The sequence below is a fragment of the Zootoca vivipara genome, chromosome 13 (assembly GCF_963506605.1).
Source record: "Zootoca vivipara chromosome 13, rZooViv1.1, whole genome shotgun sequence".
Taxonomy (NCBI): domain Eukaryota; kingdom Metazoa; phylum Chordata; class Lepidosauria; order Squamata; family Lacertidae; genus Zootoca; species Zootoca vivipara.
The window spans coordinates 54,316,099-54,341,074 of NC_083288.1; the positions used below are offsets into that span (position 1 = coordinate 54,316,099).

General features: G+C 46.7%; 1 pseudogene; it reads right to left on the reverse strand.

The window, feature by feature from the left end:
• Positions 1-24,849, reverse strand: LOC118078355 (zinc finger protein 420-like; annotated as a pseudogene).
• Positions 24,850-24,976: the final 127 nt, after the last annotated feature.

Below are 24,976 nucleotides of genomic sequence, written 5' to 3' on the forward strand. Positions count from 1 at the left end.
CTGAATCGCAACACGGCAAAGTAATCTCAAAAGAGGCAAATGAATCTCCACACAGTCCAGATCAAGGGAAGTCATCCCACTGCTCTATTCTTCCTTGGTCAGACCTCACCTGGAGTCTGGTGTCCAGGTCTTGGCACCACAATTCAAGAAGGATATGGACAAGTTGGAACGTGTGCAGAGGCGGATAACCAAAATCAAGACTTAGGAGGAACAGCTGAGGAAACAGGGGTGTTTAGTCCGCAAAATTGTAGATTTAGAGGAGATAGGATAGTGACTTCTAGATATCTGAAGGCTGTCCCGTGCAGGATGGAGCAAGCTTGTTTCTTCCTGGTCTGAAGAGGAGGACCTAAGCCAATGGCTTCAAGTTACAAGAAAGTTGATTCCAATTAAACATCAGGAAGAACTTTCTATGGTTCACAGTTGTACAATAGTGGAAGCAAGTCCCTTGGAAGGTGGTGAAATCTCCTTCCTTGGAAGATCTCAAGCACAGGCTCGGTGGCCATCTGTCATGCATGTTTCAGTTGAGATTTCTGCACTGCAGTGGGTTGGACTAGATTCTACAATTCTCCTCACTGTGGGTTTTTTGATGGAAAGTGAGATTGCCCTTCTGACTGAAGCTCTTCCCACATTCCAAGCACTCCTATGGCTTTCCCCCTGTATGAATTCGTTGATGGGAAGTGAGAGCAGATCTCTGACTGAAGCTCTTTCCACATTCCAGACACTGAAATGGTTTCTCCCCTGTATGAACTCTTTGATGGGAAGTGAGATTGTTCTTATAACTAAAGCTCTTTCCACATTCTAGACACTGAAAGGGTTTCTCCCCTGTATGAATTCTTTGATGAGAAGTGAGATGGACCCTCTGACTGAAGCCCTTTCCACAATGCAAGCACTGATGTGGTTTCTCCCCTGTATGAATTCTTTGATGGGAAGTGAGATAGCACTTCTTACTGTAGCTCTTTCCACACTCCATGCACTCATATGGTTTCTCTCCTGTATGACTTCTTTGATGGTTAGTGAGATGGACCCTCTGACTGAAGCACTTTCCACATTCCAAGCACTTATAAGGTTTCTCCCCTGTATGAGTTCTTTGATGGGAAGTGAGAACAGAACTCTGCCTGAAGCTCTTTCCACATTCCATGCACTGATAGGGTTTCTCCCCTGTATGACTTCTGAGATGGAACTTGAGATGACAGCTATGACGGAAGGTCTTCCCACATGCCAAGCAATTATATGGTTTCTCCCCTGTATGAATTCTTTGATGGGAAGTGAGACTGGCTCTGTAACTGAAACTCTTCCCACATTCCAAGCACTGATATGGCTTCTCCCCTGTATGAATTCTTTGATGGGAAACGAGATTGTTCTTGTAACTGAAGATCTTTCCACATTCCAAGCACTGATATGGTTTCTTGCCTGTATGAATTCTTTGATGGAAATTGAGAGAGTCGTGCCAAGCGAAACTCTTTCCGCATTCAAAGCACTGATAGCGTTTCTTCCCAGTGGAATTTCTTTGATAGGAAGTGGAATTGGAGCTCTGGCTCAAGCTCTCTCTGCATTCCAAATATTGATATGGCTTCTCCTCCGTTTTGACTTTGTCGTGGTCTCCCATTTTCTTCATTTCCAATTCATCACCTGCAACGAAGAGAGAAGCGAATGTTGGTACTTATTGAGATAAGTTCCTTCTCTGTCGGGAGAATTGGTCTCTGCCCATCTCACCATTGAAAAGAAGTTAAAGTTTTAAGGAATTCATCAGGGGCAGGGCAACCCCCTATCTCCAGTTCAACTCATGCTTAAGCAAGTAACTGTATAGCAGGCATTCCCAAACTGGGCCCTCCATGAGGTTTTGAGACTACAATTCCCATCATCCCAGATGTAGTCCCAAAACATCTGGAGGGCCAAGTTTGGGGATGCCTGCTGTATAGTCACAACATAACAACTAAAGAATAGGAACGGAACAGTGATTTCAGTGGGGCATGCCGCTCTCTTCACTGAATGAAAATTCCTACTGGCCCCTCAAACTAGCACAGGTGAAGGAGGGGGAACTCTGATATGTGCTGAAGAGGAAGAAGGCTGGGAAGATAGGAGAGGCCCCTGGGGGAAGGTGTCCCATGTACCTCCAGGCAACCCTCCAAAATCCAGTGTTTGATGCCTCCCACATGCACACAGAGGTACCTGAGGGGGCCGGATCCCAATTCTCCCTACAGAGAAGGAACCTATCATGGTAAGTATCAATGTTCGCTTCTCCTGTAGGGGAAAACTGGGGTCCATGATGTGGGAAGTATCTCAGCAGTGCCCAGATCAGGGGGCAGCCGCTGTGGGCCCTACCTCCTCATTGTTAACCACCTGTTGAAGCACTCATCTCCCGAAGAAGGCCTCTGCTGATACGTCTAACTTATAATGTTTCATGAAGGTGGAGGGAGAGGACTAAGTGGCTGCCCTGACTATCACTATCATCCATAGATTAATGTAAAGAATTTCAGGACAGATATTATGATCTAACAGGGAGCCTTACCGAGAGAGGCCATGATGGCATGATTCTCCTCCATGACTTCCTCATGCAGAGCTCTCTGGGCAGGATCCAGCAACGCCCACTCCTCCTCCGTGAAATACACAGCTATATCCTCAAAGCACACCAGACTCTGAAAGAAAAGGCCTTCCTTTCAGAAAGCAAAAAGATTCTCTATCACACATTGTTCTGTTTTTTCCTGTCTGTTAATTGCGGTGTAGTTTACAGAGGATTGTTTCACTGCACATTTTAATGATGGGCACTATGGGTCAGGCATCCCCAAACTTAGGCCCTCCAGATGTTTTGGACTACAATTCCCATCTTCCCCAACCACTGGTCCTGTTAGCTAGGGATCATGGGAGTTGTAGGCCAAAACATCTGGAGGGCTGCAGTTTGGGGATGCCTGCTATAGTAGGGCGTGTCATTTAAGGACGGATTATTTTTTTCCGAATTTGCTCAATGAGGGGTTCTAAAAATATGTTATTGCACATGAGGAATCCAAATCTGCAATTATTTTTATGATTGGTTGATGTTTAGCTTGGTAAATTGAGATCTGTTTGAAATACACTAAATACACTAAAATACACTGTTTGAAATACACTTAAAAAAAGCTGAAAACTTGCATTTTGAAGCGAAGTTAAAGTTTTTAATCATTTTATACAAGTGAAAATATAAATAAATTTTGTTTCCAGCTGTAACAACATATCATTACTTTATCTTATAACGTCCTATTATAGTAAAAGAAAAAAGGGGAAAAAAGAATAATAAATGAACAACTTCAAGGGCTGGTGTCACATGATCATGTATCTGCTGAGGGCCCACATCTGAGCAGGAGAGCCACTGGCAGAAGCCCCCTGGACCATGCTCTTCAAAAGAAGTGTACACTGTTAAAATTTGATTCCTGTAGAATCTAAAGGCCTGCTCTTGATCCTCACAAAGATGGTGTCAGACTTAGAGAAACCATATTCCATGCAGGTCAAGACTTCTGTTCATTTAATGGTTCTGAAGCAGGAGAATATATAGTATTTCCATCCTTCCATCACTTTGATAGAAGGGTTACCATAGTGCTTATTATCCATGCTACTATTGAAGGAACTAAAATCTTGTCTTTCTTAAAATGTAGCAATCCTTATCTTAAGATTGGGTGACTGTCCACCAGCCTGAATCCTACACTATCAGAATGCTGTTTTTGCACCCCCCCCCCAATTTATCCAATAAGGAAAGACCGTCACTCGACTGAACTTTGGTAGCTCTACTTTACAGTGTATTTTTAACACCTCCAAGTAGTTTATCCAGTCCTCTGCATAGACTTCATTATCGTGTTTATCATCATAGCTATTCTTCAAAGAAAACATGCTTTTCTCCTTCATGGGAATAAAATTCTGTTTGCAAAGGGTGGGAGTGAGCAACAAATGGACACAATTCTCTGCTGAATATAGTATATACCGGTATATATATAGAATATAGTATAGTATAATAAAATGATGTTGGTGGGTGAGGATCCCAGCTCCTTTGACGACCACACAATTGTTCTGGTACCAGAGATGCTCTGTAACATATTCAACAAGACCCCAGCCCCCAGTCTCCAATGCAACACAGAAGACAATTGCTAGGGCTGGTTAGATGTCCTCATGCCACCCCATTCTGTCTATCTTGGATAGACGATAAATCTACTTGTCAGAGCATTTCGGCTTTGAAACCCCAATGACCTCAGTGGGTGGACTGGTGGTAGAAAGCAAAAAAGATATCACATACTGTTGTATAATATTAATATTAATAGTATAGATAACTACAATACATATATAAGAGAACTACAATACAGTGGTACCCCACAAGACGAATGCCTCATGCAACGAAAAACTCACAAGATGAAAGCGTTTTGCGTTGCGCGAGGCAACTCGCAAGACAAAGTTTCCTATGACCGCGCTTTGCAAGACAAATAGGAATGCATTAACTAAATGGGTAGACCGGGTAAACCGGGAAAATTTTAAACCATGCTTTGCAAGATGAGCTTTTCGCTATACAAAGCGACTTGCAGAACAAATTCATTTCATCTTGCGAGGTACCACTGTATCTTGTAATCAATTTTGGGCACTTATCAACATCTGTTTTCATGAAAATTGGGGAATAACCTATATGTTTATAAATGACAGAAAAAATTAAAAAATGTTAAAAAGTAGGAACTTTTCACATAGAGATTTACCAAGCAAGACCTAAATATTTACAAATAACCAAAATATATTTCAAATTACCTCATCATACCACAACTTTTTAACACCCCCTCAAATCAGGATTTTTAAAGATGAAAAATTCAACACGCCCTACTGCTATAGGTCTACTAGGTTGTGGGAGTGTATTTTTATGTATTTTTGGAAGTGTGTAAAAAATTGGCACTCTGGTGTGGTCTGGGCATAGAAATGCTGTTAAACTTTCATTATGTAGCCCGAGGATATGGCTTTGTTTAAAATTACCTGTAACCTATTTTTCACTGCCGTAGTAGGGTCATTAGGTATAGATGTGTAAAAGTTTGAATTGCCTGTTTCTCTGCTTCCTTGATGTAATCACACTTATTCATTAGTACAATAGCTCCCACTTTGTCTGCTGGTTTTATCACTAAATTCTTAGCAGTAAATTTGTTCAGGATTAGTGAATCTTGCTTATTTAAATTATACTGCCTACAGATCTTTTTCTTCGTTTCTCTAATATTGAGGTCACGATGTACTAAATGCTGAAATGTTCTGATAAGGTGATTATGAGAAACCAGAATGAAGGTAGATTTATGTTTAAAGGGTTCTGGTGTCCAAGCGGTATTGCAAAAAAAAAAACACACCTCAATTTAATCTGACGAATTAATTTAAATCAATCAATCCTGGTTTGGAAAGCAGAATACTTGGGTGTAGGGACAAAACCTAGTCCTAAATTTAATACCCGAGACTCCTCTGGTTTTAGTATCCTGTCAGATAAATTAACCACTAAAGTGGTGTCATAATGTTCTCGGATTAAGGGCGTCGGGTGCACCGTTTGGAAAAAGACTGGTACGTCTGGCCAGATCTAAGCCTAAATTCCCTGTCTTCATCCGACCCATTAGTACTGGATAGGCTAGAGTGCACATAATCAGTAGGCCAAACAGGATGATTATTCCGGAAATCCTTGTCTTGGAACTGCAGCAAGCTCCCTTTGGGACTTGTTGGGCCTTTTGAATAGACAGAGGCAAAATGTGGATGAGAAACAGCTCATATCTGGGACTTTATGAATGAACTGGTTTAGTGGGACTTTTCTTTGTCGTTCTTTACATGTTGATTTCATATGGAAAAAAACCTTTGATACTGTGTAATATACATTGAAGAGTATAATTTATGTGCAGCCGGTTACGTTGTGTGTGTTTGTGCACAAGCATTCCAGTTTCTGACATGAAAGGCTCCCCTTTCTCCTCTCCTTATGTGGTATTTCGGGAGGGTGCAGAGAGACACCTCTCCTGATTCCCTAAAGCCAACTTCAAGAAGAAGAAGAAGAAGAAGAAGAAGAAGAAGAAGAGGAGGAGGAGGAGGAGGAGGAGGAGGAGGAGGAGTTTGGACTTGATATCCCGCTTTATCACTCCCCGAAGGAGTCTCAAAGCGGCCAACATTCTCCTTTCCCTTCCTCCCCCACAACAAACACTCTGTGAGGTGAGTGGGGCTGAGAGACTTCAGAGAAGTGTGACTAGCCCAAGGTCACTCAGAAGCTGTATGTGGAGGAGCTGAGACGCGAACCCGGTTCACCAGATTACGAGTCTTACCGCTCTTAACCACTACCCCACACTGGCTCCGAAGGGCTGCATGGGGGCTTGGGGAGGTGCAGAAGAGGGGGGAGCCCTCAACTGGAGGGGCTGGGCAGATGAATTCTTTTCAAAAGGCATTTTCAGCGTTCATTAAGAGCAGCTTTGACAGAAGCAAAGAGGAACAGGAGAGAGATTCATTTGCGCATGCCCAGAGATGCCCTGGCTGCCCCACCCCCTCTGCCTCTTTCCCCACAAGGCTCCTTCCCCCTACCTGATCTGGTTCCACAGTTGCTGTTTCCCCTCCGCCACCAAGAAAAGATTGATGAGGAGGTTTCGCCGGTATCATTCTCTCACCTGCAAGAGACAAAGGTAAGTGTGTCCCTATTCAGCGGTTTCATGTACAGGTAGATGTTAAGAAGCATATGGGATAAAACTGAGCCCTGAGGAATTCCTCGCTTAAGGCTCCACAGGACTAAAAAGCACTCCCCAAGCATCACCCTCTGGAACGACCATCCAAGTAGGACCAAATCAGTTTCTGTGCCAAAACCGGGCCTAAACCCCGACTGAAATGAATCTACATATAAGCCTCACATGCTGAGTGCATTTTAGTATACATCTCCCCTCCTTGAGGCTCTTGGTCCCAAATGTCCTCCACAAAAAGATGAAAAGATTAGTTTCAAGACCAACAGAATGGGATCAAAGGGAGAAAAGACTCCTTCCTCCTGACCCAGTGACCTCTCTCTTGTGTCCAGCGGAGGCCTCTCTTCCTCAGAGGAATCTGGGCCCATTGCTGCAAACAGATCCTTTCCCTGAAAGAACAAAAAGAATTCATAGAATTCTAGAACAGGAATGACAGAGGCAAAAACTTGAGAATATCTGACAACGGCCATTAGTAGAGCATTTAGGTTTGTTCTCCCTCCTGTTTGGAGCCCCTTAGGAGTTTCCAGAGGAAAGTCTCTCTCACCTGCTTCCTCTCCTCTGCCTGACTCAGGAGGAACCCTTCGGCCAGGGCCACTGCCTGGGAACTGGTCTCTGCTCCGCATTCCCTCACCCAGCTCTCCATCTCCGGGGGAAGGACAGCCAGGAACTGCTCGAACACCACCAGGTCCAGCATCTCAGCTCTGGTGTGCCTTTCTGGCTTCAGCCACTGACGGTCAAGGCGGTAGAACCGGCTGCAAACCTCTCGGGGTCCTTTGGCCTCCTGAAAGCAGAACTGCCTGCACTGCTGGCTCTGCACATCTGAGCAGAGGGTGTCCTCGTCACCCAGGATCTCCTGCATGGAGTTTTCCCAGAATCCCCCACTGCTCTCAGTTTTGATGGCATGGCTTCTTCCTGCTTCAGGGCCAGCTGAGTCTCGATCATCCATCTGTGCTCTCAGGAAGCCTCTAAGAGATCAGAAAGAATCCATTTTTTCTCTTGCCAAGTTCTGTGTGTCTGAAAAGAAGTGCTAGCAAGTCCTACAAAGGAAATGCATTATTCTGTTATTAAACTGACAAAGTCAGTTTGTTCCCTGGGCAGACGTGGATGAGGCTTGCTAGGAAGCAGGATTACACTGCACCACAGGCCAGACTTTGAGCTTTCTTTAAGAAAAAGTAAGCCTCTAGCCCTCCTAGAAGGAAAGTGACCATGCCAAAGGTGCAGGCAACTGTCAGATGAATCAGCCTGGTTGATCCAGTCTTTCAGTGTTTGCAAACACGGAATGAAGTCAGACCTGTGACTGACAAGTGTGTCAATTGTACCAAATGTAATGTATACACTAGGCTAATAGTGGGGGTCCTAATTCTAGGGTTCTCCAGAGTTGCTCTCCTTCCCAGTCCCATTTCAGGACAAATTTCTTCTCTGCTTCTGTCTCTTATTCTCGCCCTTGGAAGCTCCAACATTCTCAAGGCAAATTACAGGGGTAAGGTCCCTTTGTTCTCAGGGCCCAAATTGTTATCTGGCCTCCCCCGCCCCCAGGGTCAAAGTTCACTTGGGTGGGTTCAAAGGACAGCGCCAAAAAGCAAGTAAATCTTTCTATAATAATAATAATAATAATAATTTATTTATACCCCACCCATCTGGCTGGGTTTCCCCAGCCACTCTGGGCAGCTTCCAACAGAAATATTAAAATACCCTAATTTCTTAAAGATTAAAAGCTTCCCTAAACAGGACTGCCTTCAGATGTCCTCTAAAAGTCTGGTAGTTATTTTTCTTTTTGACATCTGGTGGGAGGGCGTTCCACAGGGCGGGTGCCACTACCAAGAAGGCCCTCTGCCTGGTTCCCTGTAACTTGGCTTCTTGCTGCGAGGGAACCGCCAGAAGGCCATCAGCACTGGACCTCAGTGTCCGGGCAGAGCGATGGAGATGGAGACGCTCCTTCAAGTATACTGGACCGAGGCCATTTAGGGCTTTAAAGGTCAGCACCAACACTTTGAATTGTGCTCGGAAGCGTACTGGGAGCCAATGCAGGTCTTTCAAGACCGGTGTTATGTGATCTCGGCGGCTGCTCCCAGTCACCAGTCTAGCTGCCGCATTCTGGATTAATTGTAGTTTCCGGGTCACCTTCAAAGGAAGCCCCACGTAGAGCGCATTGCAGTAGTCCAAGTGAGAGATAACTAGAGCATGCACCACTCTGGCGAGACAGTCCGCGGGCAGGTAGGGTCTCAGCCTGTGTACCAGATGAAGCTGATAAACAGCTACCCTGGATACAGAATTAACCTGAGCCTCCATGGAGAGCTGTGAGTCCAAAATGACTCCCAGGCTGCGCACCTTATCCTTCAGGGGCACAGTTACCCCATTCAGGACCAGGGAGTCCCCCACACCTGCCTGCCTCCTGTCCCCCATGAACAGTACTTCTGTCTTGTCAGGATTCAACCTCAATCTGTTAGCCGCCATCCATCCTCCAACCGCCTCCAGGCACTCACACAGGGCCTTCACCGCCTTCACTGGTTCTGATTTGAAAGAGAGGTAGAGCTGGGTATCATCCGCATACTGATAAACACCCAGCCCAAACCCCCTGATGATCTCTCCCAGCGGCTGTATATAGAGGTTAAAAAGCATGGGGGAGAGGACAGAACCCCCAGGCACCCCACAAGTGAGAGCCCAGGGGTCTGAGCACTCATCCCCCGCCACCACTTTCTGAACAGGGCCCAGGAGGAAGGAGCGGAACCACTGTATGACAGTCCCCCCAGCTCCCAAGCCCTCTAGACGGTCCAGAAGGATATTATGGTTGATGGTTTCAAAAGGCACTGAGAGATCCAGCAGAACTAGGAAGCAGCTCTCACCTTTGTCCCTAGCTTGCACGACCAAGGCAGTTTCAGTCCTTTAGACATCTTTAATATTGTGATTTCCTGCTGCCATCTACCGTGGAAACTTAGGGGAAAGGGCAGGAGCACAATAGCAACAACTCCCACACGGACCAAAATTTTGGGGAATCCTCCTGGATCCAACAGGATCACTGGGGGCTCAGAGGGTGTCAATGACTCCTAACTGCTGCCTCTCGCATGCAGCCCCAAAGTGACCTCCCTAGGACTCCCCCCCCCGCTTCTCCCCAATGCACCCCAGACTCACCAGGTTGCAGGAGGTGCAAAGCGGAAAGACAGCAACTCCCCCTCCGCTCAGGAAGGGACGTCAGTGGCAGGGAGGAGGGACTTCTGATCTGGAGGACTGCCCCCCCCCGCCTTCATTCCCCTACCGCTCTAGGAATCCAGCTCAGCTCCTTTTAACCCTGGCAAAGCCAGCCACACTCAAGAGACAGGTGTGCTGAGCACCCCCAGACCTGCTGCAATTTTTGGGGGGGGGAGCCATGGGAGTAGCCAGGATTTTTTTTTCGGGGGGCAGGACACCCACCTGTCATCATCCTCTCTTTTTTTTAAATTACATTTTCCATTTTAACAATCCAATAAAGCCCACATTAAAACACTCCAAATGATGATACAACCCCAAAAGCCAAATATTCAATGCCACATTATATATCCCTGGGTGGAGTCCTCTCTCCAGCTCTGTCTAGCAGATTCAAAATGAAATGTGACAGCAACAATTCTTTTAAATTCCTTTCGTTTGACCCCAAGTGCTCAGAAAAAGGTGTCATCATTTCCCTACGATTCCTACTTTTAGTTAGGTGCTTTTATTTACCTACTTGGTTTAGGGTGGGGTAGTTGTCCCCCTCTCGTGCCCCAGTCTGGCAATGCCCCTCTTGGGCAGAACCTTGAGGACGGGAATCTTAGCCAGACCTCAAACGCCGGGAGAGCCTGGATGCTGGACATAGCTGCCAAGTTATCCCCTTTTTTAAGGGATTTTCCCTTATGCTGAATAGGCTTCCTCGCGAGAAAAGGGAAAACTTGGCAGCTATGATGCTGGATCACCACCATTTCTTTATTGATTGATCCCCCACGCATCTGGCTGCTTCCCCCAGACACTCTATTGAAAAACAGGCTAAAACATCGAAGAACCCAAACTCCCCTAAACAGGCCACAAAAAGGGGGCTGAGGATGGGGAAAGCATCGTACTCCATCCCAGGGCGGTCCATGTGGGGCCACAGAAGAAGGTGCAGTTGAACCTGAATGAAAGGGAAGTGGGGGCCGCAGGAGAGCTCATACTCTCTCCTGTACACTAGCAAGAGATTTAATGGGGTAGACAGGACATATCCTCAATTATGAATTTCTTACAGAGAGAAAGCACAAAACTATCAATGGCGGGGGGGGGGCTTTCCCTCCCCTTTCCACTTCCCTCGCCTCTCGCTCCGGGGATTTCTTTCTCTTTTTCCTCTCTTTTAGCCATTTCTTCTCTTCCTGAGGCGCTTCTCTTTCCCTCAGACTCCGCCATTTCAGCTCCTTTTCCCTCAGACTCATCTCTGGGCTCCTTCCTTCCTTCTTTCTCCCCACCGTTTATAGTTCTATTTCCCGCTCTCTTTCTTCTCAGCCTCTCAACTTTTTACCTCAGCTTCTCCTTTCCCGCCAAATCTCAGGCGCCGCCCCCTCCCTCTCTCTCTCCTCCACTTTTTACCTCAGCCTCTCCTTCCTTCCTTCCTTCCTTCCTTCCTTCCTTCCTTCCTTCCTTCCTTCCTTCCTTCCTTCCTTCCTTCCTTCCTTCCTTCCTTCCTTCCTTCCTTCCTTCCTTCCTTCCTTCCTTCCTTCCTTCCTTCCTTCCTTCCTTCCTTCCTTTCTTTCTTTCTTTCTTTCTTTCTTTCTCCCTCCCTCCCTCCCTCCCTCCCTCCCTCCCTCCCTCCCTCCTCCACTTTTTACCTCAGCCTCTCCCTTCCTGCCAAATCTCAGGCGCCGCCCCCTCCCTCTCTGTTTCCCAGCAAACTGTGTTCAGTTCAGTTAACTTGAAGGGACATTTTTAAATTGGGGGTGTTTGCCCACACCGAGCCCCATTTCCGGGGCGTCCCCTTCTCCCCTTCTCTTCTGTTCTGGAGGGCCGCAGGAAGGGGCCACAAGGGCCGGGTGCTGAGCGTTTCTCTCTGTATAAAGATGGCATATGAAGAGAAACTGCAACACATATAAAAGGATGGATACGTGGAATAAAGGTAAAGGTAATATATATATATATATATGTGGAATAGGTAAAGGGGAAGCTGATAAAAGAAGAAGCAATGAACTTTAGGAGCATTTTTGTTATTATTTGATTTATACACCACCCATTGTCAAAAGGGCAGTGTCACATTAATAACATATTTTACAGGTTACTACTGAAGGAATTTTTTTTATATTTTACAGGGCATGACAATGAAAACAAGACAAAGCATAGTGATTGGCAGCAAAGGAATAAAAACAATCCTAATAATTGTTCCCCCCCCCTTAACACTGCAAAGATTATATACAGTAACGGCCAAAGGGCTGCATATGAGGAATGTTGTTGCCTGGTGCTAGGGCTGCCCTATTTCAAAAAGTGAAAATCCCGACAAAAAGGGTTGAGCATTTTTTATGGTCAAAGTTGTTTAGTTGTTTGTCTTTCTTTCTTCAGTAACACCTTAAAGACCAACTAAGTTTTTATTTTGGTATGAGCTTTCGTGTGCATGCACACTTCTTCAGATACACTGACAAAGCTCATACCAAAATAAAAACGTAGTTGGTCTTTAAGGTGCTACTGAAGGATTTTTTTTATTTTGCTTTGACTCAGACCAACACGGCTACCTACCTGTAACTTGTCTTTCCTTGTTGTCTTTGCCATTTTTGAACTTTTTTTTTTGCAAAATTGCCAAGAAATTCGATGTTTTCCAGCTTTTTTTAAAAAATGAAAAATCAGCACTTCTGGAATGAGTTGCCATGTTTTCCCGGAAATTTTCACACTTGCCAAAAATTCCCCTTGGACGCTATTAGCATTGGACAAATCCTGGATATGTCCAGGAAACCCCGGATGCATGGCAGCCTTAGTTGTCTTGCACTGCCTCCCGCAATTTGGTCAAACTCATGTTTGTAGCTTCGAAAACACTGTCCAACCATCTCATCCTCTGTCGTCCCCTTCTCCTAGTGCCCTCCATCTTTCCCAACATCAGGGTCTTTTCCAAGGATTCTTCTCTTCTCATGAGGTGGCCAAAGTCTTGGAGCCTCAGCTTCAGGATCTGTCCTTCCAGTGAGCGCTCAGGGCTGGTGCTTAATACCTCAAATGAATTGAGTTCATGTTAATTAGCACCAGCCTGCCTTAATCAGCCCTGATCACGCTAATTTCAGAGTTTGGGAACGTCTCACTTGGTTCTATCATAGAGACTCATGACTCTGATGCTCTGAACCTTCACTAAATTCTAGCGCCTACCGGTCATGGGGTTTCTGGCATCCTGAGATTTATAACGTTACCCCCTGCAAGAAATTAGCATCTGGCCACAGAAAAATTAGCAGAAAGGCTTAATTATAGGCCATGGGTAGGTAAACTAAGGCCCGGGGGCCGAATCCGGCCCTATCGCCTTCTCAATCCGGCCCGTGGACAGTCCGGGAATCAGCATGTTTTTACGAGTAGAATGTGTCCTTTTATTTGAAATGCATCTCTGGGTTATTTGTGGGGCATAGGAATTCGGGCATTTTTTTTTCTTCAAAATACAGTCCAGCTCCCCACAAGGTCTGAGGGACAGTGGACCGGCCCTCTGCTGAAAAAGTTTGCTAACTGCTGGGCTAGATGACCCTTGGGGTCCCTTCCAACTATGCTTCCTCTTCCTCCTTTCCAAGAACTGCACCCTGTTTCTGCAACCTACCCCCCCCCCCGAATCCACAGGCTTTCCCCCAGGCATCTGTTCATCAAAAGCTCCATGGACCCTATTCTGAATAGGGAGCAAACGTAGCAGCCTAGCACTGATTCCTAGACTCAAAGGATCATGGAATCATAGAGTTGGCAGGGACCACGAGGGTCATCTAGTCCAACCCCCAGCAATGCAGGAATCTTCTCCCCAACATGGGGCTCAAACCCATGACCCCAAGATTGAGAGTTGTGTGCTCTCTGACTGAGCTGTAACCCAAGAAAGACATGCAGGTCCAGATAAGGAAGCCTTTGAAGCTTTTCTTTAATTTTATTTTTGCATTTTCCATTTTACAAACCATAACAACAAAAACGAAACAAAATTCAGGCATCATATCCCATTTAACTCCCCCCCCCCATTGTGGAGCCTTATATTTTCATTTTCATTCTGCATCTCATCACCAACTCCAGTTACTGTAAATCATTAATCCATGGTTCAGATTTTTACAAGTTTTCTGTCAAACCTACTAATGAATGTACAGTAATTTTACAAATACATTATATACCGGTACTTTCCCCATTATTAAAAATTGATTATTTCTGCCTCCTGATTCTTCCTGTAAATTTTGCCAATCCAGCATAGTTTATTCATTTTAACAGCCTCTGTATTTTCTTTCCATCTCTGGGCCAGCAACATACGGGCAACTGGGGTTGCATACATGAGCAATTTCTTCTGGTCCTTCAGGATCTCTGCACCTAAAATTCCTAAAAGAAAAGCTTCTGGTTGCTTAGTAAACATTATTTTCACCATTTTTTTCAACTCATTATATATCATTTCCCATAAAGCTTTTTTTTTAACATAACTATCACATATGATAAAAGATGCCTTCTTTCTCTTTACATTTACAGCACATTAGAATTTGATTTATACATTTTAGCTAATTTACTAGTTGTTAAGTACTAATGGGAGATCATTTTCATATAGTTTTCTTTCAAAGTATAACATGCTGTAAATTTCAGATCTGTAATCAATAATCTCTCCCATGCTGCAAACTCAATATTGTAACAAAAATCCCTCACCCAGTGTATCATCACTGCGTTGAACTGTTCCATCTTTTGTTTACCTATCTGATAAAAGTTTATACATTATGTTTTTATTTTCCAGCAACTCTCAAATTGGGAGGTTTTATGTGAAAAACTCTCTTTACCCAACTTAAATGCTTCATTAAGCTGGTGATATTGCAACCAATTGGTTATTAGTCCTCTTGCTTCTCCAGAACTTCTTAATTTTAAGTATTGATCTACCTCTCTTAATAGTTCTTTGTAAGCTACCCAGTTGTTTCTCATATTTATATTTTTCACCGATTATGTTTAAGGCCTGCTACCTCTCCAAATTTATGAATCTGTTCCAGAGGCTTTGGAACACTGACCATAGGCTCCTCTACCAATATCACCACATCATCAGCAAATGCCTTAAGTTTCTATGCCCTGTGCCCCACACGCATATCCCTTCAATCTTGACATCCAATCTGATTCTGCTAGTCAAAACCTCGAATACTATAATGGTGACGAGGGGCAACCCTGTCTTGTCCCCTTTGTTCTATTACATTTTTCTGTTAGCACATTATTTACAATCAGCATGGCATATTGACTGGAAGCCTTTGAAACTTTTTATTCTTAGTGCTAATACTAGCACAGTGGTACCTTGGTTCTCAAACTTAAAATATTCCAGAAGTCTGTTCCAAAACCAAGGTGCGCTTTCCCATAGAAAGTAATGCAGAATGGATTAGTTCGTTCCAGGCATTTAAAAACAACCCCTAAAACAGCCATTTAACATGAATTTTACTATCTAACAAGACCATTGATCCATAAAATGAAAGCAATAAACAATGTACTGCAGTCACACAATCCATCAGTAGCTGAACTGGGTTCCACACGGAAAAACAAAACAAAACAGCCGCAAAAACAAAAACACGAAATAAATAGCAAAGTAATCATGCTGGCTCAAGACACACAGATTTCAAAGGGGGGGGAGGAATGTTAGGAGGAGTTCTCCCACTGACACACCTGCCCCCCTCTCCCCACCTGGAGCTCCCAGCGCCTTCATCTTTCACCCCATCTACAAGGCGTCCTTGGCCAGCAACCACCAGCAGGCCCCTGCCCCTGCCCCTCCCCCGTAGCCCCTGCTGCCCACTAGATGATGACTGGAGGCAGTCTGGAGCTGGTGCAAGGAAAAGAGGCAGATCCAGGAAGCAGGGTGGCGGTGCAAGTGACGGGAGGCGGGAGCACAGGAAAGAGGGGGCAATGTGGAATAACTAACAGGAATGGGCAAAAAGGTGGGTGAGGGGCCAAGCAAACTGTGGCTGTGAGAAGGGCAAACTGAATGTCAACACGGCAAAGTAATCTCAAAAGGGGCAAATGAATCTCCACACAGTGCAGATCAAGGGAAGTCATCCCACTGCTCTATTCTTCCTTGGTCAGACCACACCTGGAGTCTGGTGTCCAGGTCTTGGCACCACAACTCAAGAAAGATTGACAAGTTGGAACATGTGCAGAGGCGGATGACTGAAATGATCAAGGGTCTGGATATCAAGACTTAGGAGGAACAGCCGAGGAAACTGGGGGTGTTTAGTCCGCAAAATTGTAGATTTAGAGGAGATAGGATAGTGACTTCTAGATATCTGAAGGCTGTCCCGTGCAGGATGGAGCAAGTTTGTTTCCTGCTGGTCTGAAGAGGAGGACCTAAACCAATGGCTTCAAGTTACAAGAAAGTTGATTCCAATTAAACATCAGGAGGAACTTTCTATGGTTCACAGCTGTACAATAGTGGAAGCAGGTCCCTTGGAAGATGGTGAACTCTCCTTCCTTGGAAGATCTCAAGCACAGGCTCGGTGGCCATCTGTCATGCATGTTTCAGTTGAGATTTCTGCACTGCAGTGGGTTGGACTAGATTCTACAATTCTCCTCACTGTGGATTTTTTGATGGAAAGTGAGATTGCCCTTCTGACTGAAGCTCTTTCCACATTCCAAGCACTCGTATGGCTTCTCCCCTGTATGAATTCGTTGATGGGAAGTGAGAGCAGAACTCTGACTGAAGCTCTTTCCACATTCCAGACACTGAAATGGTTTCTCCCCTGTATGAATTCTCTGGTGGGAAGTGAGGTTGGACCTCTGACTGAAGCTCTTTCCACATTCCATGCACTCATAGGGTTTCTCCCCTGTATGAATTCTAAGATGGGACTTGAGATGGCAGCTGTGACGGAAGCTCTTCCCACATGCCAAGCAATTATATGGTTTCTCCCCTGTATGAATTCTTTGATGGAAAGTGAGACTGGCTCTGTAGCTGAAGCTCTCTCCACATTCCAAGCACTGATATGGCTTCTCCCCTGTATGAATTCTTTGATGGGAAGTGAGATTGTTCTTATAACTGAAGATCTTTCCACATTCCAAGCACTGATATGGTTTCTCCCCTGTATGAATTCTTTGATGGGAAGTGAGAACAGAACTCTTACTGAAGCTCTTTCCACATTCCATGCACCGATAGGGTTTCTCCCCTGTATGAATTCTGAGATGGGACTTGAGATGACAGCTATGACGGAAGGTCTTCCCACATGCCAAGCAATTATATGGTTTCTCCCCTGTATGAATTCTTTGATGGGAAGTGAGACTGGCTCTGTAACTGAAACTCTTTCCACATTCCAAGCACTGATATGGCTTCTCCCCTGTATGAATTCTTTGATGGGAAACGAGATTGTTCTTGTAACTGAAGATCTTTCCACATTCCAAGCACTGATATGGTTTCTTGCCTGTATGAATTCTTTGATGGAAATTGAGAGAGTCATGCCAAGCGAAACTCTTTCCGCATTCAAAGCACTGATAGCGTTTCTTTCCAGGTGAATTTCTTTGATAGGAAGTGGAATTGGAGCTCTGGTTCAAGTTCTCTCTGCATTCCAAATATTGATATGGCTTCTCCTCCGTTTTGACTTTGTCGTGGTCTGCCATTTTCTTCATTTCCAATTCATCACCTGCAACGAAGAGAGAAGCGAATGTTGGTACTTATCGAGATAAGTTCCTTTTTCGTCGGGAGAATTGGTTTCTGCCAATCTCACTATTGAAAAGAAGTTAAAGATTTGAGGAATTCATCAGGGGCAGGACAACCCCCTATCTCCAGTTCAACTCATGCTTAAGCAAGTAACTGTATAGCAAGCAGGCATTCCCAAACTGGGCCCTCCATGAGGTTTTGGGACTACAATTCCCATAATCCCTGACAGCCGCTGTGGGCCCTACCTCCTCATTGTTAACCACCTGTTGAAGCACTCTTCTCCCCAAGAAGGCCTCTGCTGAGACGTCTAACTTATAGTGTTTCATGAAGGTGGAGGGAGAGGACTAAGTGGCTGCCCTGACTATCACTATCACCCAGTGGGGCTGAGGTGACTGTGCTCCTGCTGGAATGGGCAGTGATTCCCAAGGGCACTCCACCCCACCCCACCCCCGGATCCAGCTGTCAATGATGCTGGGGAACCTTGTGCCCCTTGGTTCTAGACTGGAAAGAAGCAAACAGAGCCTCCAATATGTGGAACTGAGGTAAACCCTGAGGACCCTGCACACATCCAGAGAGTGCCATTCCTTCTGCCCCCTCCCTGAAGGGTTTGTTGCCTTAAGGGGTCTAGCACTGAATGAGCCCCTGTGGAGATGAAAGGAAGAATAATTTCCTTTCTGACTCTTTCTCCTTATGAGGCAGGGCCTTCTTTCTGTCCCTGGTCTCTACCAGGGCATCTTCCGGCCACTCTGCACATAGCTTGCCCCCCTTGAAGGGCTCGCTGGCCAGGCTGGTCTTGGCTTTAAGCCACAGCTGCCTGCGCACTGCCACATCTCTTGCACTGGCTCCTGCTGCGAATTGAAAAGCATCTGACGAGGCACCAGCCACATGGGCAGAGGCCTAGCTTGCTTTGCTATTCCTTGCCAGATATGGACCAACTCTGGTCCAACCTCTGCCAGAAGGGCCTGGCTAGTGCCAGGGCCGTCCTTTCCTTTCGGCTTAGTGGCACGGTGCATCAGGGGCGCTGGGTTGGGACGGCCAGCAGCCTTGCGTGCTGCTCATGTTCGGGGCAGCGGGAACAGTGCCCAAAAGGGCTCCTTTTGGTGTGCTGTTCCCGCCACAACCCCTTGCCGTTCCAACAGCGCCTAGCAAGCGGAGGGGGCGCCGGAGGGATTTTGCACCACGGCGCTGGATACCCTTAAGACGGCCCTGGCTAGTGCAGAAGCTTCATGTGATCTGAGCAACAAAACCTCTGCTCTTTTGTCTTCAGGGTTCCTGGGGTGATCCTGCCCGTCTCTGGAAACAATGGATCCATGAACAAGGGAACATATGGGGGCATCTACAAGAGTTACACTAAGAAATCCCACTGCAGGCTTCTCAAATGGATTGAGCTGCCTTATGGGGGAGCTTGCTGCCTTCACAGCCCCAGGAATCTGCCATTCCTGCAAGATGCTCTGGAAAAGGGAAAACCCTCTTGCAGGCCTTGCGCTTGGGAAAGGCCACGGAGGCATTGCCTGCTGCCTGACTTTGCTCCTTGGCTTCCTGGGCCTGCTCAGGGACATGGACTGCCCTCACAGCTTCCCAGGAGCTGCTCAATGTCTAGGCTCACCTGGAGAAAGCTCCCCGTCCTCCCCGTGAGGGGGTGGGGGCAGGTCTGGATGTTGAGGAAGGGGGTGTGAGAGCCTGAGGCCCAGGGGGAAAGGGAAGGCTCAGCTCTTCTGGAAGCCCTTCTGCCAGAGCCCCTTCCTCCCCAGCGCCTCTTGTGCTGGGTCCCCTGCCTCTGAGCCCTTCCCCTGTGAGGGGATGAGAGGCTGCTCCAAGATGAGGAATACTCTGAGGAGGAACGGGAGGGATCAGCTCTCTTTCTCATCCTCCCTGGCACCCTGGCCATTGTGCTGGTTCCTAGCCCTGCTTGAATCGGAACCATGGGTGCTTTCCTAAGGCCCCGTCCCCGCTGCTGCCCCTGGCTTAACGGGGCCGGGGGGCTGCGGGAAGGCTCTGAGCCTGTCCTAGCCGGGTGACCCACTCAATGGCAAATGGAGTCCTTGCAGGGGGTAGGGGGAGGCAAGGCTGGTCCCCCTACCCCTTTTCCTGGCTTTCCAGACCTTCTGGATGTCCTGGAGCTGCTGGATCAGGCCTTTGCAGGTCAACCAAAACCTCCTTGGCCTGGGCTGCTGCTAAATTCAAGAAGGCCCCTTGCCCAGGTGCCTTGGGTTCCCACAGATTCCTCTGAAGAGTCAGCCAAGAGATCTATTTCCCAGAAAAGGGACTCTCCTCCCGAGAAGGGGCCCTTCCTGCTGTGTTTCAGCCCTTTCTGAGATATTGTTTGGCCCAATCATACAATCCGCTCCATCTCTAATGTCAGTCATCATTTTGGTCAACCAGAATCTGACAGAATCAAGAACAAAAAAAACAGTTGATAGCCCTCTCTTCAAGGTGAGCTGAGGGTGTGGGTGTTAGAATCTCAGGTGCTGTAGGTGGCGCTGTTGAGCTCCATCAAAATCTGAGAGGTTTGTCACATAGATTAATGTAAAGAATTTCAGGACAGATATTATGATCCAACAGGGAGCCTTACCGAGAGAGGCCATGATGGCACGATTCTCCTCCATGACTTCCTCATGCAGAGCTCTTTGGGCAGGATCCAGCAACACCCACTCCTCCTCCGTGAAATACACAGCTATATCCTCAAAGCACACCAGGCTCTGAAAGAAAAGGTCTTCCTTTCAGAAAGCATAAAGATTATCTATCACACATTGTTCTGTTTTTTCCTGTCTGTTAATTGCTGTGTAGTTTTCAGAAGATTGTTTCACTGCACATTTTAATGATGGATGCATAGCTAAGCATCTTCATGGAATTATTTTATTCTGTATTTTTAAAACTGGGTGTTAAACTTAGTGCAAAGGGGTGAAACTCCACATGGTGTTCTTCAAATCCATATGTCTGCACCAGCATGTTTAGCAAACCAACACCAAACCTAGGTTAGGTGAAATTCATTCACAAACACACACACAACCTAACCAGCTGCACATAAATGATACTCTTCAATGCATATTACACAGTATCAAAGGTTTTTCCCCATATGAAATCAACATGTAAAGAACGACAAAGCAAAGTCCCACTAAACCACTTCATTCATAAAGTCCCAGATATGAGCTGTTTCTCATCCACATTTTGCCTCTGTCTATTCAAAAGGTGATTATGAGAAACCAGAATGAAGGTAGATATACGTTTAAACGGTTCCAGTGTCTAAGTGGTATTGCAAAAAAAAAAAAAATCCCTCAATTTAATCTGATGAATTAATTTAAATCAATCAATCCTGCTTTGGAAAGCAGAATACTTGGGTGTAGGGACAAAACCTAGTCCTACATTTAATACCCGAGACTCCTCTGGTTTTAGTATCCTGTCAGATAAATTAACCACTAAAGTGGTGTCATAATGTTCTGGGATTAAGGGCGTCGGGTGCACCGTTTCGAAAAAGACTGGTACGTCTGGCCAGATCTAAGCCTAAATTCCCTGTCTTCATCCGACCCATTAGTACTGGATAGGCTAGAGTGCACATAATCAGTAGGCCAAACAGGATGATTATTCTGGAAATCCTTGTTTTGGAACTGCAGCAAGCTCCCTTTTGGACTTGTTGGGCCTTTTGAATACACAGAGGCAAAATGTGGATGAGAAACAGCTCATATCTGGGACTTTATGAATGAACTGGTTTAGTGGGACTTTTCTTTGCTTTGTTGTTCTTTACATGTTGATTTAATATGGGAAAAAACCTTTGATACTGTGTAATATACATTGAAGAGTATCATTTATGTGCAGCCGGTTACATTGTGTGTGTTTGTGCACAAGCATTCCAGTTTCTGACATGAAAGGCTCCCCTTTCTCCTCTCCTTATGTGGTATTTCGGGAGTGTGCAGAGAGACACCTCTCCTGATTCCCTAAAGCCAAGAGGAGGAGGAGGAGGAGGAGGAGGAGGAGGAAGAAGAAGAAGAAGAAGAAGAAGAAGAAGAAGAAGAAGAAGAAGAAGAAGAAGAAGAAGAAGAAGAAGAAGAAGAGGAAGAAGAGTAGTAGGAGTAGTAGTTTGGATTTGATATCCCGCTTTATCACTACCCGAAGGAGTCTCAAAGCGGCTAACATTCTCCTTTTCCTTCCTCCCCCACAACAAACACTCTGTGAGGTGAGTGGGGCTGAGAGACTTCAGAGAAGTGTGACTAGCCCAAGGTCACCCAGCAGCTGCATGTGGAGGAGCGGAGATGTGAACCCGGTTCCCCAGATTACGAGTCTACCGCTCTTAACCACTACACCACACTGGCTCTCAAGGACTGCATGGGGGCTTGGGGAGGTGGAGAAGAGGGGGGAGCCCTCAACTGGAGGGGCTGGGCAGATGAATTCTTTTTGAAAGGCAATTTCAGCGTTCATTAAGGGCAGCTTTGACAGAAGCAAAGAGGAACAGGAGATTCATTTGCGCATGCCCAGAGATGCCCTGGCTGCCCCACCCCTCCGCCTCTTTCCCCACAAGGCTCCTTCCCCCTACCTCATCTGGTTCCACAGTTGCTGTTTCCCCTCCGCCACCAAGAAAAGATCGATGAGGAGGTTTCGCCGGTATCATTCTCTCACCTGCAAGAGACAAAGGTAAGTGGGGAGACTGGAGTGCCCGCCTCTCTAACTACATCCACTGCTTCACCTGTGGATGTAACAGAGAAGTAGAATTGTGTGTCATCAGCATATTGCTGGCAATATCCTCCCAAACTCTGGGTGTCCCTACTCAGCGGTTTCATGTACAGGTAGATGTTAAGAAGCATATGGGATAAAACTGAGCCCTGAGGAATTCCTCGCTTAAGGCTCCACAGGACTAAAAAGCACTCCCCAAGCATCACCCTCTGGAACGACCATCCAAGTAGGACCAGAACCACTGCAAAGCTGTGCTACCTACTCCCGACTCAGCCAGCTACTCCAGAAGGAGGCCGTGATCGGTGGTATCAAAAGCCGCAGAGAGGTCAAGCAGAATCAACAGGGGCATATCTTTGCTTTTGTTCCTTTGTTCTCTGTAACAGTTTTGTTTTAGTCCGGAGTGGATTCAGCCATGCAAGCTGACTCTCCGGGACTGATATGTGGATGTAAATAAATGCTTCTGCTACATTAGAGGCATCCCACAGGGTGACCAAATCAGTTTCTGTGCCAAAACCGGGCCTAAACCTCGACTGAAATGAATCTACATATAAGCCTCACATGCTGAGTGCATTTTAGCATACATCTCCCCTCCTTGAGGCTCTTGGTCCCAAATGTCCTCCACAAAAAGATGAAAAGATTAGTTTCAAGACCAACAGAATGGGATCAAAGGGAGAAAAGACTCCTTCCTCCTGACCCAGTGACCTCTCTCTTGTGTCCAGCGGAGGCCTCTCTTCCTCAGAGTAATCTGGGCCCATTGCTGCAAACAGATCCTTTCCCTGAAAGAACAAAAAGAATTCATAGAATTCTAGAACAGGAATGACAGAGGCAAAAACTTGAGAATATCTGACAATGGGCCATTAGTAGAGCATTTAGGTTTGTTCTCCCTCCTGTTTGGAGCCCCTTGGCAGTATCCAGAGGAAAGTTTCTCTCACCTGCTTCCTCTCCTCTGCCTGACTCAGGAGGAACCCTTCGGCCAGGGCCACTGCCTGGGAACTGGTCTCTGCTCCGCATTCCCTCACCCAGCTCTCCATTTCCGGGGGAAGGACAGCCAGGAACTGCTCCAAGATCACCAGGTCCAGCATCTCAGCTCTGGTGTGCCTTTCTGGCTTCAGCCACTGACGGTCAAGGCGGTAGAACCGGCTGCAAACCTCTCGGGGTCCTTTGGCCTCCTGAAAGCAGAACTGCCTGCACTGCTGGCTCTGCACATCTGAGCAGAGGGTGTCCTCGTCACCCAGGATCTCCTGCATGGAGTTTTCCCAGAATCCCCCACTGCTCTCAGTTTTGATGGCATGGCTTCTTCCTGCTTCAGGGCCAGCTGAGTCTCGATCATCCATCTGTGCTCTCAGGAAGCCTCTAAGAGATCAGAAAGAATCCATTTTTTCTCTTGCCAAGTTCTGTGTGTCTGAAAAGAAGTGCTAGCAAGTCCTACAAAGGAAATGCATTGTTCTGTTATTAAACTGACAAAGTCAGTTTGTTCCCTGGGCAGACGTGGATGAGGCTTGCTAGGAAGCAGGATTACACTGTACCACAGGCCAGACTTTGAGCTTTCTTTAAGAAAAAGCAAGCCTCTAGCCCTCCTAGAAGGAAAGTGACCATGCCAAAGGTGCAGGCAACTGTCAGATGAATCAGCCTGGTTGATCCAGTCTTTCAGTGTTTGCAAACACGGAATGAAGTCAGACCGACTGACAAGTGTGTCAATTGTACCAAATGTAATGTACACACTAGGCTAACAGTGGGGGTCCTAATTCTAGGGTTCTCAAGAGTTGCTCTCCCTCCCAGTCCCATTTCAGGACACATTTCTTCTCTGCTTCTGTCTCTTATTCTCGCCCTTGGAAGCTCCAACGTTCTCAAGGCAAGTTACAGGGGCAAGGTCCCTTTGTTCTCAGGGCCCAAATTGTTAACAGCAGGAATTAACAGCAGGAGCACAATAGCAACAACTCCCACGTGGACCAAAATTTCTGGGAATCCTCCTGGATCCAACAGGATCACTGGGGGCTCAGAGGGTGTCAATGACTCCTAACTGCTGCCTCTCGCATGCAGCCCCAAAGTGACCTCCCTAGGGTGCAAGCCTGGCAATGTGTCTGAAGTCCTGGACTGACTAGATGACAAGACTTGCAGAAATTCCCTTCCCCCTTGAACCCACCGTGGGTCTCGTGTGCTCAATCCACCAAAGCCTGTCTTTGCAGGCAGAGGAAGTCCCTCACTCACTGAGGCTTGGAGACCCAATGGCTACCCTCATCTGGTTTAACCGACCCATCCAATCTGCTTCTGGGGTGCAGCCACTGTCGTACGGACAGCTTTTGAGAACAAAGGTGCATGAACTAGCCAGAAGGAGCCCATCATTTCCCCCACCCCAGAGACTGCCCCTTCTCTACCACCCCACATACCCCACCTGGGAGACTCAGTGCCCCTTTCCATCTCGACTAGGCTGCTAGCCCCAGTCCCTTTGGGACAGAGAGGACGTGGGCACGGGGCTCCAGGCTCCGGGATCATTGCAATGCCCGCTCCCTGTGTGAAGCTGACAGTGACGGGAAACAGCACCAAAATCCCACTGCCAGAGGATGGCTGGACTCCCTCTCTTGATCCATTTCTACAAGGGGCTCAAGGGGGCATTCATGAGCTGAGCAGGACCCCCTGAAGCCTTGAGGACTCCTCCCCCCCCCGGCAATGCACCCCAGACTCACCAGGTTGCAGGAGGTGCAAAGCGGAAAGACAGCAACTCCCCCTCCGCTCAGGAAGGGACGTCAGTGGCAGGGAGGAGGGGCTTCTGATCTGGAGGACCTTCATTCCCTTTCCCCTCTAGGAATCCAGCTCAGCTCCTTTTAACCCTGGCAAAGCCTGCCACACTCAGAGACAGGAGTGC